The sequence below is a fragment of the Benincasa hispida genome, chromosome 1 (genome assembly GCF_027475165.1).
Source record: "Benincasa hispida cultivar pf3 chromosome 1, pf3_genome.v1.1, whole genome shotgun sequence".
NCBI lineage: Eukaryota > Viridiplantae > Streptophyta > Magnoliopsida > Cucurbitales > Cucurbitaceae > Benincasa > Benincasa hispida.
The window spans coordinates 98445171-98454150 of record NC_143478.1 but is presented as its reverse complement, the minus strand read 5'-3'; the positions used below and the strand labels follow the sequence as shown (position 1 = coordinate 98454150).

The 8980-nt window shown below is 34.9% G+C and overlaps 1 pseudogene; it reads right to left on the bottom strand.

Moving 5' to 3' along the window:
- Window positions 1–1055: 1055 nt before the first annotated feature.
- LOC120080487 (phenylalanine ammonia-lyase-like) lies at window positions 1056–6827 on the bottom strand (annotated as a pseudogene).
- Between the last annotated feature and the right edge of the window lie 2153 nt (window positions 6828–8980).

Genomic DNA, 8980 nt, shown 5'->3' with positions numbered 1-8980 from the left:
TTGTCTTTTGTTAGCTTAGATATACTAACCAAATTTTTTGCTATTGCAGGCACACATAACATATCATTCAGTTTCAAATTGTAGGCATCACTAGACAGACATGCAGTTCCAACATGAGAAATTTCTAGAGTATTACCATTAGCTATAGTGACTGCTTCAGTACCTGAGTATTCAGTCGGATTGCCAAGATTGTTGAACTCTGAGGTAACATGATTGGAGGCACTACTGTCAGCATACCAATTTGCATCAGTCATGTTTTCTTGTCTTGTCAGAAAGGGGTTACTCCCATAAGCAGTGGCTAGGGCTATTGGGTGAGGTTGTGTGTTTTTGGTCTGATTGTTGGGGAAGGGTTGTCCCTTGTTTTGAGGAGAATTGGGAACAAAATCTCTATTATACCTGTTGAAGCAGTAAAACGCTATGTGTCCCACCTTCCCTCAGACTTGACACACAGGTTTGTTGTTGTTTCTTCCCCTGCCTCGACCTCTGCCATGGCCACCACCACCTCGTTGTCCTCCCCCACTAGATTGATTGCTGCTATTGGACTTGTTGTTTTGGTTGACATGTCTACTGTTTGTCATATTCACTGATGCATTACTGACTTGGTTGAAGTCTACTGTCATCTTTTGGTTTGACTGATGTTCCAATCTCCTTTCATACAAGAGAAGTTCTGATTGCATATCAAGCCACGACATGTCTGCTCTCCCTTGGATTGTAGCCATGATGGCATTGTATTCTCCATCAAGTCCTTGTAGTACCTATGAAACAAGAGCTCTTGGTGGCACAGGACTATCAACTTGCTCGAGATTGTCAGCATTCATTTTCATAGTTCGAAGGTACTCTTCCATTTTCAAATTACCTTTTCTAGTTGTTTGAAACACGTCTCAGATAATCTTCTTCACCCCTAGACTGAACACCAAAGAGTTTTTGAATGTTGTTCCATAGATCCTTTGCACATTCACATCCCATCATTTGAATGGCAACCTCTGGTGTCATGGAGTTATACATCAAGCCGAGGAGAAGTTGATCTACATCCATTCACGCTTCATATTGAGGTTTTACCTCAAGTGCGTCGACGAGCTGGAAGCACCACTGTCGAAACTTCCTTTTGTGTTGCGTGGAGCAGCTCCTACTCCAGTTAATCGAGTCGATATGCTCTTAGCGACTGCAGGTTGCAGAAACATTGGGGGACAAACTTTTTGTCCGGTCAGGTGTCCTTCGAGTCGATAACTCTGAAGGATTGGAAGCGCTAGATTTTTCCATAGGAGGAAATTGTTGTGATCAAGTTTAATGGAGGTTATCTGATTGAGGAGTTGGTTCAAGGGTGGGCCGCTGAAGTTGGTTGTGCCGAGGGTGGCTTCTAGGTTTCCTTGATTGACGTTGGTCATTATTTGTTCTGATACCAAGTTAGAAATGAGAGGTTGAAGGATATGGCTTGACTCACGCTGCGGACGACAGCACTTAGACAAGGTAAACGATTGCGTTTGTGGAGGTAGATGATAACGTCTGCGGGAGGTAGACGACAACTTCAAGAGATAGGCAGTAAACGACAGTGCCAAGCCAAGTTTTCCTTTATGATTTCTTGTATTTGAAATGTACATAGGTGATGTATTTATACAATATGGAATCCCTAATTTGGGAACGCAAAAATAACTCAACAAATATAAATGGTTAGAGATTTGGTGGTAACCAACCTATTCCTTTGGTAAGTCCTATTCTTTTGGTAGATAGGCAAGACTTTATATGTTGACATCCTTAATATCCTTAACAATAACAAAGGTAATTTTAGTTATTTTAAAATCACTCCATTATAAGAAAATAGCAATCCTTTATTTAAATAGCAACAAGTTTTCATTATAAGAAAATCCCTTGCATGAATAAGTTGATATTAAACAAAAAACTATATAAGCAAACATAAGGTTAATTCCATTATAGGATGAAGGCTCACATTATTATGAGTGGGTGGCCAATGAAGAATTACAAAAGAATGAGAGAGAAATTGACAAAGATAGAAATACATTTAACTCATCCAAAAAATTATATCACACATTCTATCAACAACATTGGCTTTCAAACATGCATCATATCATATTTCCATAAAAACTGAACAATAATCCTTTATGTTTTTTAGACAATTTGTTTTATATGGTGATTTTGAGTGGCACAACTCAATTCTTAATATTTTGAGTCATATTTCTTATTCTTTATTTAATTTTGAGGCTTTCTATATTGCAACAAATTATTTGTGCAACTTGGACAAGATTAATTTTTTTATTGATTTCAATTATTTTAGTTCGAGAGAGTAAAATTTGGATTAGATTATAGGATGCATCACTATTAAAATTAATTTGCAATGAGAGCGAGGTTGTTCTAATAGAAGTTGTAAAAAGAAGTTCTAAATGTGTCTTTTAGTTCGTAGAAAATAGACCAAGAGGTTGATTTACAAACTAATAAGAGATTTAGCTGAGCTCACGAAAGAAAGTTGATTAGCATAGTAATTTTTTGGCTTATTTTTATTGCATGTTAAAAGTAGTTTCTTAATTGGTTAAGTTTATGATCCAATGCATGAAATCAACTTCCTAAGACATCTCTCTAATTATTTTTTCCACTAGGTAAGAATAGGTGCAATTTTAATATAAACCAAACACTTCGGTTAAGTTCTCTAAATAAAATAGAAGTTCGTGTAAGTAGCTATGGTAATTAGCCAAATTAGAAACTTAATCTTAAAGACGATGCTCAAATTCAATTCACTAGACTAAAACTTGACAACGAACCCTTGTACTTTACATGGTACCGAAATCAAGCCACAATGAATTCCCACACCAATCTTTAGATGTAAGCTAGGTTTTTAAAAGGGTACATCCATAGTCAAACAACCTCAAGCCAAATATCACGATGACAAAAGGTCATAGATTATTGCTATATCATTGGGGTGTTTTGGATACTGAGTTCACTTATGAAGTCTAGAGATAATATATTGGAGTTAAGAAATTTGTGTTTGAGATGCAGAGTTGTAAGATAAATTTTTTCGATAAATGTTTAAAATAGAGAGAGAAAGATGAAGTTTCTCGATAATTGTGCAAACTTCAATAGTACTATTAAAATTGAGTTATTTGATACCAACTTGTGATGTTAATGGCTAAACATTCCTATTAGGATATTGTAACTGAACCATTTGCTTCTCTTTATTAGAGTGAGTTGTTGATTGAGTTAAAATCTAATGTAGCGAGTTGACATTAATGTTATCATGTATATTTATGTACTCATGGAATTTGAGAATGCCTAGGCAATAGGTGAATGCCCTCATCCTCCGGAGAACTAAAATAACAAAAGAAAAGGAAGCCAATAAGAAACAATTAGTGGTGAATGATTAATATGAGAATTAAGAGTATTTGGAGCAAAGGAGAACCAACTCATAAAATCATGTAGCCAAGCCTTCTAAAGGACAACGTTTAGGTGGTAGAACTTTAATGTTCCATCACTCAGTTAGGATCCTATAAAATTGAAGTATGTCAAATTGATAGGAAAAAAAATATAGAAGAGATTTAAGACTCGAGATTGCAACATATCACGATGAAAATAAATATTGACACGTGACAGAGTGTTCTTTCTTTACCTTTTACTTTGCACGTACTTTTTGTTTAATAATTTTTCTTGGATGAATTCATGTTTCCATGGTGTATTGAGTGATTTGAACTCAATTTTTAGACTTTTTCTTTTTTCTTAAGTTGATTGGACAATTATCTTTGGTTGAATTAACAATTTATTCTTAATATACTATTAGCAATTTTATTCATATGTTACGTGAGCATATATTTTATTCTTTTGGCCATTGAAGTATCTTGTATGATTTAAATTTTGGCTTGAAAAAAGTGAAGTTTAAATCTGGACTAGAATGCATGATTAATTGTCTTTCAAAAGGTTAAAGAGTCAAGCTTTTGCATGAGAATAAAAACTTATTGTAAAAGTCGTTAAAAAAGGTTTCTCGTTCTTTAGAAAATATAGATTGACACATCAATTTTATTATTGCGAAAATTGAACTTATTCATTCGGTTCTTAGCTCAAAACCAAAATCTAAAAACTAAAAAACAAAAATAACAATGTTATTCATTCGGTTTTAAAAGTGTTAATAACAATGTTATGACTTATGGCTGGTAATGGGAGGGAAGAGGCGGCTGATGGGGAAAATAGGGTTTGGAAAAGAAAATGGAGAGGGGGAGCGGGAGCGGGAGCGGGAAATGAAAAAAAATGGGGGGAGAATGGGTTTTGTTTTGTTTTTTTTTTTAAAGAAAAGCGGATCTGTAAAGATCCATTTTTTTTAAAAACATAAAACCGACATTATACATCCGGTTTTACTTTTTCCAACCAACATTAAAACCCAAAATTCTTGTAGTGAAAATTTCATTAGAATTTTTATTTTTATTTTTTTAAAAAGAATAATTTTAATTCTTAGAAGAAAGTAATAGATATTAATTATGGAGATAAATGATTCAAACCTTTATACCAATGGATTATGCTCGTTATCATTTTCTATTTATCTCCATTGAGATTTCAATGCATTGTTAAGATCCAATCAATTGAAATGGCCGTACGGCCGAGTGAATTTACTTATAGACACATGCCAAGAAATCACTCATTCAAAACAATATATGACATGTCTTATAGTACGATTTCGTGAACTATATACCTCAAATACTATATAATACCAATAAAATTAAAAAAAATGAAATCAATTATTAAAAAGAATCGGATAAGAAAATAAAAATGAGATACAGATGTTATCATATATCTCATAACAATTTTTCCTTGACATAAAGTTGTAAATACCTTTTCACATTCTTCTCTAGAAGATATCACCTTTTTCTCGTTAGCATTCTTGTTACCAACTACTCTCTTACAAATCTATATAATGAATAAGATCTATAGTCTTTGATTTGATTTTCAATCTTAGAATTTTCATTCTCATACTCCAACATTATCTTTTCAAGCTCCTTTCGTAAAATTGGCATTAATTCTTTTTCAAACACACTAATCTTTTGGAATATTGAAGTGTTTGAGTTCACTTCATTATTACCATCATTTTCAAGTGTATGCTCAACCAAAACTTGCCTTAATTTTTGCAGTAGTACTCCATGGATCATCAATGAATGTAAAGGTATATTCTCGATCAATAACTTTCAGTAGCTTTTTCTCATAAAATCTTGACAGGTGAAGTGCGCCATTAGAAGATGTGGTCAACACCTTTTTTGCTACTTGGCTTACTGTGCTTTTAACAGTGCTCTTCAAGCTTTCCTCCAAATGCCTTAAGTCAATTGCTTGGCAAAGAGCGACTAAAAATGTGGAAGATATGAGATTAAGAATCTCAATGGCTTCAGCTATTTTTCTCGAGGAAATTAAATCAAGAGAGTTAACATCTTGGTTGTGCTACTCAATGCTTTGGACATGACTAGTCACTAGATTTCCAAGATATTGAAGTTCAGAGCAGTATGAAGCCATGGCAATTTCGAAGCCTTTGAAGCCATAATCCAAACTGGAGTTTCTACTTACAGAGAGATTAGAAGGTAAACCGTTATTGTAGAAATCATTGATTAATTCCGAAAATTGCACAAACATGAGCTTTCCAATCATTACAATGGCCAAGAATGTTGTCCATTGAAACTCCAATAGGTGTTCCTTGGAAATTGCCTTCCTATAATGCTTTGTTTCTTGAAACATCAATCAAAGGGTTGTCATTGACTGAATTAATTTTACGTTCGATCGACTTCGTGGAGAAATGAATCACTTTAATCAAGGGACCCAACCATTGAGGAGATGTTCTAGGAGCATAACGATCTTGTTTGGGTTTTTGGAGAGAATCCATTTAATGCAATTTCTTAGTAGTTTTCATATAGGAACTTCCATCTAAAATGTGCTCCATGATTACAGCTACTTCAATTTGACCAGGGTGGTGCCTCAACTTATGGGTCAAATGGTCGGTGAATTTAGGCTTTCCTTGCATCACCTCGGCGAAAATGACAGATGGAGTTTCAGACAAAATAACCAAAATATTTGCCTCGAATAGAACAATAGAAGCCAACCCAAAACCGACCGCGGTGCCATTTACAAGATCAAGACCTTCCTTATGTTGCAATACAAAGAACCCATAATCAATACCAACTTGTTCAAAAGCAACCTTTGAATCAAGGGTTTCTCCATTGGGTCCAATTACTTTTGAATTTGGCGACCAATGAGCAACCCTGCAATATAAGACAGAGGAACCAAATCTCTTGAAGCTATAATTGTTCCTCGAAGTGGCAAATACGGAGTGACGTTGTGGTTCAAGAGATTAGCAATGGCTTCCAAAATCTCGAATCTAATACCATAGTAGCATTGAAGGGGAGTGTTGATTCTCACCAACATGGCCGTTCTTGTGGCAGAATGAGGTAAAATGTTACTCGACTTAGGACCATTTCCAAAGATGCCAGACTTCAAGAATCGAATAAGCTTCTTTTGAAGAACTCCACCTTGATTTTTCCTTTTATGAGAAGTGGCACCGAATCCAGTAGTGATACCATAACTGTTGATACCTTTGCTCATGCTTTTCATAACCCAGTCGCTGCTAGCTTTAACACCGGCCCTCGAAGATTTGGACAGTTGAACTATGACATCGTTGTCACGAGTGAGAATAACAGCGACTTGAGAAATGGTGAAAGTCTCTCCTCCAAGCTTCACCAAAGGCCTTCGATAATCTTCTACCGTTTGCTTCACCTCATCCAAATGACTTCCCTTCATGGAGTCAGCCGCCATACCCAATTGAGTGGATCCTGATGGTTGCTGCATAAGCCCACCATTGAACAATTTTGGGCCATATGAATCTGAAAAAAGTATGGAATGATCAGAGTGGACATTAGAATTAAGAATATGTGTGGGTTTTGGTTTGAGTATATTGGTTTAATTCTAGCTGAGTTGTGAAGAGAAAATGAGAAGCTTTGTGCTTAAATAGGGAATAGTGGGTTGGGTTAAGTGAAGGACTAAAGGAAGGATTGAGGAAGGAGATAGCTGTCGAAGTTTGGTATGGAAATTATAAAAGGGTCAAAGTAAGAATAATAATTGCTAATATTAACTTCATCGGGACTATTCTTTTTATGTTTGGTGGTCACGGCCTCCTCTCAATTTCTTTTATACCATGTTTTTTTTCCCCTTTTTATTAAAGAAACAAAGTTTGTTTGGGAGTGATTATTGACTTTAATATTGCTAAATTTATTTTTGTCATCATTAAAATGGATTTATTTTAGGGAATAATAGCTTTTTAGTTTTTAGGTTTTGACTCTACTTTCTATTTAGTCCTTAAGTTTTGAGTTTTGTTTCAATTTAGTCTCTAAGTTTCAAAATGTTATAATTTTACCTTTGAAATTTATGTTTTGTTTCTGTAACACCCCGCACATTTTTATTTAATAATAATGTAATTTTCAGTAACTTTATTATTTGAAAATTTAGTAATTGTCCTTAGTTGGAGGCATTTTTGGAATTTTGGATTTGAAGTAAGTGCGAGAATTTAAGTGTTGGCGTGAAAATTATTCAATTTTTAAATCCAATTTAAAAATTAATGGCATGAATTAATTTTCTTTAGAAAAGGAAAGGAATTAAATAGTATAGAGTGGAATAAGGAAATGATTTAATTATAATTATACTATTTTCCTTTTTTTTTTATTATTATTATTTTAAAATAAAAAGAAAACCCACCCCCTCTTCCTCACGCACGAGATCTCTCTCTCCCCCAAAATTTCTTCCTACCATTCACGCGTAGCCGCCGCCTCCCTCACTGCCCAAATCCAAACGCCGCCTCTGCCTCCCTCACTGCTCAGATCCGAACGCCGCCGCCGCTGCCGCCTCCCTCACTGCTCATATCCGAACGTCGCCGCCGCATCCCTTACTGCCCAGATCCGACCTCTCCGCCGCACGCCCAGCCGGTTTTTCTACTGCCCGTCGCAATCGCCGCCGATCCAGCCCTCTGACCACCGCGCACCGCGCCGTCTTCCAGCAGCTTGACTTTTAGTTTTTGGTAAGATCTACTTTTGGTGGTTGGGTTTCTTGAAAGATTAGGTGCACCTTCCTTTTCGGTGGCTCAAACATAAGAACTCGAAATTTTCCTATGATGCATGTGAGTTAAGGATGACATAGTCGAATGTCGGGGCCATCCGGATTTCGAATCCTGGGCCTGGGGTGTTATTGTTTTAATTTGCTCTATGAGTTCTAAGATTTTATATTTTTAACCAAAAATCTAGAAAATTAAATAGAAATTAAACTCAAAACCTAAGGATCAAAAAGTGATTTTTCCTTAATTTTAAGATTTGATGTTTGAAAAATGTTAAAACTGATTTTACAAAAATATAAAATAAATTAGAATTGATTTTTTTTTTAATAATCTATTGAAAAGTGCTTTTAGTGGGGTGATTGACTTAGAATCACCCCACAAAATTTGCCAACTTTTTTTTTCATTAAAATTTGATTCACTTATGTATGCATCATTTAGAAAAAAAAATTATTAATTTTTAGGGATTAGGTAAGTTCTAAAATCATCGAAACCAAATCTGGTAATTTAAAAATACTTTCAAATCACTACAAGAAATCTAGGCTTTAATATCGGTTTAAAACTGACATTAAAAGGCTTTAATGTTGGTCGACAATCGATATTGAAGATCGTGTTATAAAAGCTCTTTAATGTCGGTTTAAAACTGACATTAAAAGGCTTTAATATTGGTTGATAACCGACATTGAAGATCGTGTTATAAAAGCTCTTTAATGTCGGTTTTAAACTGACATTGTACACCATCTTCAACGTCGGTTTAAAACTGACATTGTATACCATCTTCAGTGCCAGTTTCCCATTATATTTTTTTCAATCATTGTCCATTTTTCTTAAATGCCTCATTTTTTAAATTGTCCAATCCATTTTTAATGTTGATCGAAAAGTTAAAAACGACATTATATGTCTCGTGTTGGG